This window comes from Drosophila ananassae, unplaced genomic scaffold (assembly GCF_017639315.1).
Source record: "Drosophila ananassae strain 14024-0371.13 unplaced genomic scaffold, ASM1763931v2 tig00000169, whole genome shotgun sequence".
Classification (NCBI taxonomy): domain Eukaryota; kingdom Metazoa; phylum Arthropoda; class Insecta; order Diptera; family Drosophilidae; genus Drosophila; species Drosophila ananassae.
This window is the reverse complement of record NW_025319142.1, coordinates 100,637-111,323: the sequence shown is the minus strand read 5'-3', so window position 1 is coordinate 111,323 and position 10,687 is coordinate 100,637. Positions and strand designations below refer to the sequence as shown.

At 45.7% G+C, this 10,687-nt stretch overlaps 1 long non-coding RNA gene across 1 annotated transcript; it reads left to right on the top strand.

The window, feature by feature from the left end:
- Positions 1-853: 853 nt before the first annotated feature.
- On the top strand, positions 854-1,365 carry LOC123258328. Its single transcript, XR_006508024.1, has 2 exons — positions 854-1,004; positions 1,059-1,365. It is a non-coding gene; the product is annotated as an uncharacterized LOC123258328 (long non-coding RNA).
- The last annotated feature ends 9,322 nt before the right edge of the window (positions 1,366-10,687 follow it).

The following is a 10,687-nucleotide window of genomic DNA, read 5'->3' as shown; positions in this document are numbered from 1 at the left end:
CAGGTGTTTGACGAAGGCGTCCGCCTTTTCTTTAGAGGAACGGGTCCATATGTGGTCGGAGGAAGCTGGCGAGTGTCCAGAGGACCTGGACTGTACTGGGATCTTGAGAGGATGGTCAGATTGGGGTTGACTTTTGATGTGCCTGGTAATTTTCCAAATCTTGGCCATGTTGTATCTATTTTCAGGGTCAAGATTGAGGAGCATGCGGTTTACCTGGGCTTGTTTTAGTCTTTTAATTGCTTTTTTAAACTTATTTCTTATTCTGGAAAACTTTGCTTTATTTTCAGGTGAGGGATCCTCTTTCATTTTGGAGAAACATGCTTGCAATAGCTGAAGAAGGATGCTGGCTGGTTTATCAAGCTTAGTCGTGTGACGAGAAGGATGTTTGGTCGAATATCGGGAGGCGTTGTTTGCGGTGGGAGTGGCGTGTAAAGCAGCGCTCTCAATGTTTTTAAGTAAGATGCCAACGCAGTCTTCAATATCCTCCCCACTGTTTATTTCAGTATTTAAAAGAATGTATTTTTCCAGATGGTCCCTGAATGCTTTGATTCTGTGAGATCCTCGTGGGAGGGGAGGAGGTCTTGGCGCAGCCTGTTATACATCTGGACTGATTAAAGGAGTTTTGCCCAGTGCCGCATTGATGATGAGTGGGACATGGTCAGAGGATAATTCGGATACCGATGAGATGGAGATGTGGGTAGGGAGGAAACCCGAATACACGGCAAAATCAATTGCCGAGGGATTTGCCTTTTTGTTAAAGGGATAACAAGTGGCCTCTCCTGTAGCAAGTATGTTATATCTGTTTTTTGCTTGGACTGCTTCCGCTAACAATTTCCCTCTTTTGCAGCTACGAGCGTTTCCCCACATCTGGTTTTTTGCATTCCAGTCCCCCGCAATGATGAACCTCAGTGATTGTGGATTACATAGTTGGTCTATCCCTTTGAGGAGGCGAGGAAAATCGTCGTTTTGCCATTTCACAGATGGTGGGCAATAGATGGAGGCAAGTATGACATTTTGTACGGCAATAGGGCAGATTTGTACCGCTTCTTCATTTCTAGGTACAAGGACCGAATGGGCAAGGTCGCTACGAATTATTGTCGCAGCAGCCCCTCTGCTCTGCGACACCGGATTTAGGGCAGTGTAAGCCTTGTATCCAGGGATATCAATGGTCCATGTCCTAATTTCGCTGACGAGCAGGACGTCGACATCACGTCCCCTTAAGAACGCTGAGAGCTCGTCAATTTTGTTATGGATGCCCCCAGCGTTCAGGATAAATTGGCTAGAAAGTCATTGTCCGGTGAGGCCTTTGTTATGTCAAACATTTTCAAATGTCAAACAATTTTAATAAACAGTGTTGGCAATTTATTTATTTTTTTCTCGATAGAAGCCACTTTTTCCAGCAGCTTGGACTGGGCAGCCTCGTGGGTGAATGCCAGTTTCTCCAGCAGCTTGTGCCAGTGCAGCTGGGATTTTACACTGGATTGGCGCGAGTTTTTGAGAGCTGCGCCAGTCCGTTTTTGGATCAAACTCTCCTGAGGAGTTGGCCATCCCTGCCCTCGAAGCCGTTGGGAGCGCTCCTTTCCCTCTTGCTCCAGTTGGAGCCTCTCCTGAAAGCGAGCCAGATGCGCCTCTGCCGGATTTGGTCGCCTCTGTTGCCTAAATGGGTTGAAGTTGCTGCGCTGTTCCGTTGGATGTTGCCGTTGCTGGTTTAGCCTTCGGTCCGGATTTGTTTGGGCCATCCTTGACCTGTGATGGTGGGATTTTTGCAGTTGCCTTGTCGAGTGGTGGCGCGGGTCCTTGTTGGGCCGTTGTTTAATTGGATGGTGGGGGGTAGGAGTCATTTCGTCATTTTGAAGGATAGTCCAGTAGTTGTTGTTGCTCGGCTCGTTTCGGTTCTGGGAGGGACCCACGTCCTTCTTTAGTGGGCGGTGACTCCGCTGACGCTCAGGCGGAGCAACCGGGCGGAGGGTATCCTGGGCCGCTCTTCTCTTCACCTCCTGGAAGACCCTACAACCCTTATAGGCACTTATGTGCCGACCCCCACAGTTGCAGCATCGAGGGGGTACATGTCTGGGCTTTTTGCAGGCTGTGGTGGGGTGCTGCCCTGCACACTTCATGCAGACGAAGGCTCGTCTGCATGAGCCCTTTTTGTGCCCATGTTTTTGGCAACGGTGGCATTGGGCCAATGCAAGGGCATTCGTAGGCGGGCGGAAGGGCAAGGACAAGGACATTAGCGGGACCGGGGGCTTACGAAGGGGGACAATGGGAGGGGCCATCGCTGTAGGAGTTTTAATGTTGTTGTTTTTATTGCTGCTGTTTCCATTAATTTGGGCCCCTTCCCTGGCCCCGTTTCCCTTTACCCTATTGGCCTCAGCTCTTGCTTCCACCCGTTCCATGTAGAGCCGTTGGGCATAAAGACTCTTGAAGACAGGAGTCTTTTCTGGCTTGTAATGGAAGGGGGAGGAAACATCCATCAGTGCAGGACCCTGAGGATTATAATTGGGCGTGGTGTGGACCGTAGCTTTAACATTAAAAACCACGGGGCCCATGTCTGCCGAGCTGGACTCGCTGGCTCTAAGCGGAGTTGGTTTTTTAGGGGCTGGTTTACTTGATTGATTCATTGTGGCGAGTTTGGCGGGTCTGGTGGGGGATGAATATTCGGGCTCCTGCTGCAAAATCTGGCTGTATGTGGTTTTGGGGGCATTGGGGGGAGGGGGGTTTGCATCGCTATCTTTAAGTTGTGAGAAAAAGTTTCTCAACAACTCATCAGATAAAATTTTAATAGGCGATTTGTTGTTTTTTGTTGTGTTGTTGTTTGGATGGGCCAGCTGGTCCAACTTGGGCGCAACATGTTCAAACTCCCGGTTGGCTCTCTTGATGTCGTTGGTTAGCGTAGTTGGAGAGGAAGACAACAGCCGTTTATTGTTTTTGTTTATGGCTGTGTTTGAACCAACAGGTGGCTCACGATCAGCTGTAGGGCTTGTTGTTTTTTTGGGCAAGGCGGAAGCTAAGGTCTTGGTTGCTTGTATTTCAATGTTCGCGCCAATTTCAGGACCCGTAGTCAGGGAAGAGGAAAGTGGGGTATAGTGTGTGTGTGTCTGTGAGTGTGCTTGGGTGCATTGCTTCGCGCCAATTTCAGTCCCCATAGGCAAGGGGAGAAGAAAGTGGTGCAGTATGTGTGTGTGGCTGTGTTTGTGTGAGTGTATGGGGGTGTGTGCTTATTGGAACTGTTGTCTTATTACTCTTATCTATTGCATTTGGCGGGCTCTTCGCCTTGGAAGAGGGGTCATAGAGGGAAAGTGGATCTGGCTGTGTGTGTGTGTGTATTTGCATTTATTTTTGGCGGGCTCTTCTCCTTGGAAGAGGGGTCATAGAGGGAAAGTGGATCTGGCTGTGTGTGTGTGTGTGTATGGGATATTTTATTTGTATTTATTTTTGGCGGGCTCTTCGCTTTTGAAGATGGGTCAGCGGGGGGAGTCCTTAAATTGGCGTCACACACAATCACGCAGGAATCATCTGATGATTGCAATGAGGATCCTGGGTGACGCCCCGAAAAGGGGGAAGAAAGTTCAATTTTCTCAGTGGACTCACCACCATAAGGCCTGCAGATCATGGCCATCTCAAAGGAGTCGAACGAAGTAAATGGCTCGATGTTGTCCAGGTTGAAATTGTCCATCTCCTTTTGTATTTCTGTCCTTGTGTCCTCCATATCTCCTTTTTAAGTCTCTTTTTAATTAATAAGTCACTTCAACTTGTTTTTTTTTTTTATATGTGTTTTGTTTTTTTATTGTTTTCTTTTAAAGGAATTGTATGAATTTTACAAATAACTTTTACTTGGCGTTTTACACTTTAAAAAATTCAAATTCAAATTTCAAAGATTTGGCGGGCTGGTTTAAGACCAGTCCTCGCTGCTCCAGGGCCCAAATGGTTGTGAGAATGCTGGGAAGAGAAAAGTCTCCCGGAGTATTACCCAGAGGGCAACTTTTGTTCCGGAGACTTTCCATGAAATTGGCGGGTTCCTGGAGAGAGCACTTTCTCCTGTAGTTGTTTCTGGGGTCGTCGGGTCGCATTCGTCCCATGGTCGTCTTTGCGCTAGGTGGCAACTCCTTATGCCAGGAGGGACCAGTTGGCAGCTCTCGTTTCTGGTGCTTTGCCCCAGGTGGCAACTCCGACCACCAGGCCGGGCAGGTTGGCAGCACTCATCGCAGAAATGGGTAAATATAGGAAGAAAATTTAAGAGTTTGTGAGTTTTTGCATTTCAGGGAGACATTTAGGACAACACATTGAGGGACGGCATTGTGGGACAGGGGATTTTGCCGGTTGGCGTGTTCAAAGGCGTCGTCTTTCTGGTGCATCGGGTCGTGTCGTCTTTGAGGGTAAGTTTTGTTATGGTTTCTTCTTCTTATTAGTCTTCCAATTGTCGGTGTTTTTCCTTAAGCTAATCAGGTACGTTTGCAGGTGAATCCAGTGGAGGTCGTCAAGTGGATAAGGGTTATCACAGGTGAGTATCACAGATAGTTGGTAAGTCGGCAGTCAGCGTCGTTAATAGGAAATTTTTGGATCAAAAACATGGAATGCAGTATTAAGAAGAAGACGGATGATTATGTAAACATTGAAAACATGTAAACAATGAGGACTTCAAGACAAGATTAAAAGACAGCAATTTGGGACGACATTGAGCAGACAGGTACGCAGATGATCCTGGAGCAGGTGCCATCCTTTGGAAGTGCAATAGCTTCTCAGGCATCAATTCCCTTCAGGGGGGATATTTGGAGCGTATTAATTTCAATTTTCCATCATTTCAGTTCCTCGGTGTCGGCAGCGTGGGATGGCAATTTCCAGGTAAATATATATATGTGTTTTCCCATGATCCAGGGTCTTATTTCAATTTGCCCTTTATTCCTCCAGGTTTTGCACGTTCGTGAAGGGTCAAAGAAAAGGTAAGTAGGCTAAATTTTGTTTGGTTTTAGCGGCGTCAGGATTAATTTTATTTTTTTTTTTTTGTTTATCGAGATTATTTTATCTCGTCACGAAAACGAAAGGAAAAATAGGTGGCTGTAGAATTAAATTAAATTGCGAAAAAAACGAACGAAAACAAAAATGCATGCACTCTTCGACGTTATAAATTCGATTATATTCAATCAGCAACAACTTAAGCCTAGCTTATCTAATGCGGCGAAGCGGGGCGAATTCATGGGAGAGCGCAAGTGAGAGTTTCACTTGCGCTCCCGCTCCGCCCTAAACTAACTTATACTAGACTTCATACAATTCCACTTAATTATCTACATCTAATTATACACCGGCCCCGTTGAAGGCCTTCCTTAGGCTTCAACTATTGGCAACCTTGCCAGCTTGTGGACTGCTCTCCGAAATACTGCTCCTCTACTCGTCCTGACGTCGGCGACCCTGATTCTTCCGTCCGCGCCGGCGTGAGTCTCGACGACCCTGGCGGTGATCCACTGCTGGGGCGGCTGGTTGTCCTCGGCGACCAGCACCAGATCGCCCTTCCTGGCGTCCTCCTGCTCCCGCTGCCACTGCGACCGCGCCTGTAGGCCCAAGACGTACTCCCGGGACCAACGCTGCCAAAACATTTGCTTGATTGACGAGACAAGCCGCCATCGCCGCAAGCACGTTAGACCCTGCTGGTCCGGGGTCCGCGGTGCTGGTGGGGCGATGAGCGGCCCGCCTGTCAAAAGGTGCCCGGGAGTCAACGCCTCGCCGTCGCTTGGGTCCTGACTGAGGGCGCCCAGGGGCCTCGAGTTCAGGACGGCCTCGACTCCAACTAGGACGGTCTGCAGCTCCTCTGTGGTCAACTTTGCGCTGCCCACCGCTCGTAGGAGTAGGTGCTTTGCAGACTTCACACCTGCCTCCCATAGTCCGCCCATGTGCGGAGTCCGCGGCGGTATGAACGCAAATACGCATCCTTTTTTTGATGCGTATTGCCGCAGCTCGTCCGCTTCGCTCTCGATCTGGTGCCGCAGTGCCGCGAAGTGGCGACTCGCTCCGACGAAGTTCTGCGGACATCCTCGGCGCCCAACGAACCTTTGAAAAGCCAATAGAAAGGAATCAGTTGACAGATCGGAAACTACTTCTAAATGTACTGCTTTAGACGAAAAACAAACAAACAGGGCAATGTAGGACTTGTATGGTGGCCTACCACGAATTTTCAAGGTCGTCTCAATAGGGCCACAGAAATCCACGCCACATATGGAAAATGGGCGGAGAGCACGAACTCGATCTAAGGGTAAATCTCCCATGATTTGAGTCATCAGATGAGGCTTGCATTTAAAACAGCGTATGCATGACCGCACTATCTGACTGCAGACTTCCTGCGCGTTTACTATCCAAACGCGCTGTCGCAAGAGACTCACTAGTGCTCGTGGACCCACATGAAAATTCGACTCGTGCAAGTATCGGACGTAGCTCTGAACAAATTGAGAGCGCTTCGTCAACAATACTGGAAACTTGGCATCGTACGAAATAGGAGCATTAGCTAGTCGCCCCCCGACCCGCAACAACGAAAAGGTAAGCCCAGCCTGAGAGGTTTCATGGACAAACGGACTTAGCTTCTGTAGGCTTGGGCTAACAACAAGATTTTTTCTAACATTTTTAATTTCCTCTTGATACTCGTGCTCTTGGACTATCTGGACAATTTTATTAAACGCGTCTCGATATTCGACAGGGGAAGGTACATTATCAGAAGGAACTACTAATTTTTTACATTTCTTTATAAAGCGGACCATGTAAACGAACACTCGCAGCAGTTTTAAGTGAGAGGAAAATCCTTCTATCACTTCCAACAAATATGAGGTAGAGACCATTGCAGTCAGTCCGACCGCACTCTTCTTTGCTTCCATCTGCAAAATCTCTGGTGACGGATCAAACCGAGGGCTCGTTGGCCACTTATCTTCCGGCTCCGTTAAAAACGATGGACCTGTGAACCAAATTGATTCTATCGTTTCCTTTACGTCTCCACCTCTTGACACAATATCTGCCGGGTTCTGTTTAGTTGGTACATGCCGCTATTCTCTGACCACTCTTGAATCTCAGCAACTCTATTTGATACGAACGTTGACAACGACGATGGATGGGAACGAATCCAATGAAGACAAACTTCCGAATCTGACCAATATACACTTCGTTCGATCGGTGCTTTGATAAGAGGTTTTATTTTGCGACAGAGGTCCGCGAGAAGGTGAGCGGCACATAACTCAAGACGGGGGAGCGTCTTTGTCTTGAGCGGCGCTACTTTGGACTTTGCTGTCAACAATGAGACATTACTACCTTCTGCAGATTTGCAACGGATATAGACGCAGGCTCCATAGGCTCTCATCGATGCGTCAGAAAAGGCATGAATTTCAATTGGTGACATTGGCTCACTCATCACAAATCTCGGTATTGAGATCTCTTCTAACTGTGACAAGGCAAGCTGAATCTTGTTCCATGCGGCTTCCAAGTGCAGTGGAATGGACTCATCCCAATCTAGCTTATTGAGCCAAAGTTCCTGTAACAGGATCTTTCCTTTAATAAGGATCGGGCCTAATAAGCCAAGAGGGTCGAAAAGCTTTGACGTCACCGAAAGAATATTCCGCTTAGTCGCCCTTTGACCCATGACTGACATATCAATTTCGAATTTAAATACATCATCTTTAGGAACCCAAACGATTCCTAATGTTTTTGTCAGCTCTGAGTCCGAAAGTGTTATTGGCTTAACCGTGCTCTCGGATGCAGTAACTTCAGGCGAGTTTGAAAACCACTTGCTCAATTCAAACCCAGCGTTTTGAAGAACCTGAGTTACTTCAGACTTAATTGTCTTTAGCTCCTCCACGCAACCAGCACCCGGTAACATGTCGTCGACGTAAAAGTCAGACCCAATAACTTTAGCAGCTCGAGGGAATGTATTTTTCGCGGATTCACTCAACCTCTTCAAACACCTTATGGCCAGGAATGGGGCTGGGGCAGTGCCATACGTAACGGTGTTGAGCTTGCACAATTTCAAGGACTCAGACGGGTCTTTTCTCCACACTATCAACTGGTATCGTCGATCTGCTTCATTTACCATCACTTGACGATACATCTTTTTTATGTCGGCTACCAGAGCGAATTTGTTTAGCCGAAATCTAAGAAGAGTTGAGTAAAGCTCTTCCTGAATTGTTGGACCCACCATCAACAACTCATTTAAACACTTTTGTGTGGATGTCTTGCAGGACGCATCGAAAACGACTCGAAGTTTGGTCGTTGTACTTTGCGGCCGCAAGACACACTGGTGGGGTATGACGTAGTGTGGAGAAGCAAGAACGTCATTGCTTGCAGGGGACATATGGCCTAGGGATTCGTATTCTTCCATAAATTCCAAATACATTTTCTTTAAGTTCGGATCTCGAGATAATCTTCTCTCGAGCGACAGGAATCGGCGTTTGGCTATCTCGAATGAATTGCCCAAAACGCTTGGATCCGACTTAAATGGAAGTTTAACTTCAAATCGACCTGAAGGCAGAATTCTTGTAGTCTTCCGATAATGTTCCTCACATAGCTCTTGTTCTGGCGACAACATCTTTTTAGAAGATGGAACTTCTTCCAACGACCAGAATTTTTTCAAGTTTTTGTCTATTGACTCTAATACTTCCTCTTGGCAATTCAGACTAGAGACTGGCTGTGGAGGAGTTGAGGAATTTGCCAGGTATTTTCCCGACACTATCCACCCAAGGAGAGTTTTTTGAAGGATGGGATGGTTCGGACCTTGTTTTATTTGGCCAACGGACAACAATTCGAAAAATGACTCAGCTCCAATTAGCATATCTATCCGCTGAGGTTTGTAGAAATATGGGTCTGCTAACGGCGAGTTCTTTGGTAGGGTCCAATCTTTTACGTTCACTGACTGGTCAGGGTGATAGCCTGAAATGGTTTTCAAAACCCAAAAGTCGAACAGAAACTCGCTACCATTGACTCTCGACTTCACCACGGTGTGTATCTTTTTCTTAACTTGTGAATTAGTTTGACCAATTCCAAGCAAGTTGATGCACGATTCCTCCCTACGGATCTGTAAGCGTTGAGCAAGATCTTCTGTAATAAAATTCATTTGTGACCCTGAGTCAAGTAATGCTCAGGCCAAGATGTGCTCACCATTTTTTGTGCGAACGCTTACGATCGACGTTGCTAACAAAACCCTTTCTACAGACGACGCATGCAAAGCATGTGAAGTAGAAGGGCCATCATTCGTTAACTCTGGAGGAGGATTTTGTGTGGGTGGTGGTAATGCTAAGCTATTTTCGGTCACTGTAAATCAGTGCAGAAGTTTATGGTGCGATCTTGAACAGATTTGGCACCTGGTCGATTTACAATTCGCTACCGTGTGACCTTTTCGCAGACAATTCAAACATAGGGAGGCTGACTTAACAAACTCAAACTTTTGCATTACAGCAAGGCGAGCGAACGACTACACTGGGCCAAAAATGGTTGTTCGCGTTACAATAACTGCAAGCTGGTTTGGCGTTGGTAGAAGAACAAGCCAACGAAGTTCTATTTAGTTGCTTGCCGAACCCAGTTCTTTCTTGTTTTGGTTTGCCAGTCTCTTCAGCGGACAGATGCTGGTATCTACGATTTAGTATTTTTTCGAAATCGGACCACAGCGGCAATTCCTCATAATCCAGTGACTCTTCCCATTTTTGCTTGGTCACTGGATCCACTCTACTCAAAACTAAATGAATAATCATTGAGTTTGCAATTTTAGTATCATCTCCTATGGATAATAGTGATCCATAAATGGATGATACAGTGTCGATGAGACCCCTCAACGACGACGCAGACGGCTGGGAAATTTTCGGAAGGCTGAACAGTTGACATATTTGGTTCGCAAAGATGAGACATTCGTTATCATAAACTCTCTTTAGACTAGCGATAGCTTTGTCGTAATTACTCTCGGTGACCCGGAATGCCTTGACAGTTCCTAAGGCTTCACCAGAGAGGCAAGAATTTAAATGATTAAATTTCTCGATAACTGGAATGTTCACATCTTTGTCAACTAATGTCTCGAAAAGACTTATGAAATTTTTGAAATCCGAATAATTTCCACTGAATTTTGGCAATGCCAAACTAGGAAGTCGAGCTCGAGTTGGGGCTGCAGACATTGCAGTAGCTGAACGGGAGTCTTCAGCTGAATTAAAGGCATTACATAAGGACATGATCCTTGCCTTGGTAGTTATTCCTAATTCTTCCAACTCGGCTCCGAAATCATCCAATTCATCTATTTGCTCGATCTGGTCTTGCAACTCATTTGCTTTAGAAATTGCCTCATCTAAAACCTGAAGCCTGCACTCTAGCTCGGTTTTATTTAGAGGAAGTGATCCATCTTCCAAACGTTCCTCCAACCGGCGAATGCTTTTAACTTTGACATTTAATCTTCTTTTTAAGTCAATAAGAGTCGTGGAATTAAGTTTTTGTTTAGTACTTGTTTTTTCAATACAAAAACGAAAACAATGCAAATTTAAGATTTAATAATTTATTTAAAATTTTTTATTAATTTTAAAATATTAATTTTATTTCAATTTTTTTAGAAATTTATTTAAATTTTTATTGAATTTAATTCAACAACAAGAAAATGCGAAAACGAAAATAATTAATTAATCTTATTTAAATATAATAAATAATTTATTAAATTTAACCAAATCTAAATTGATTAATTAATTGA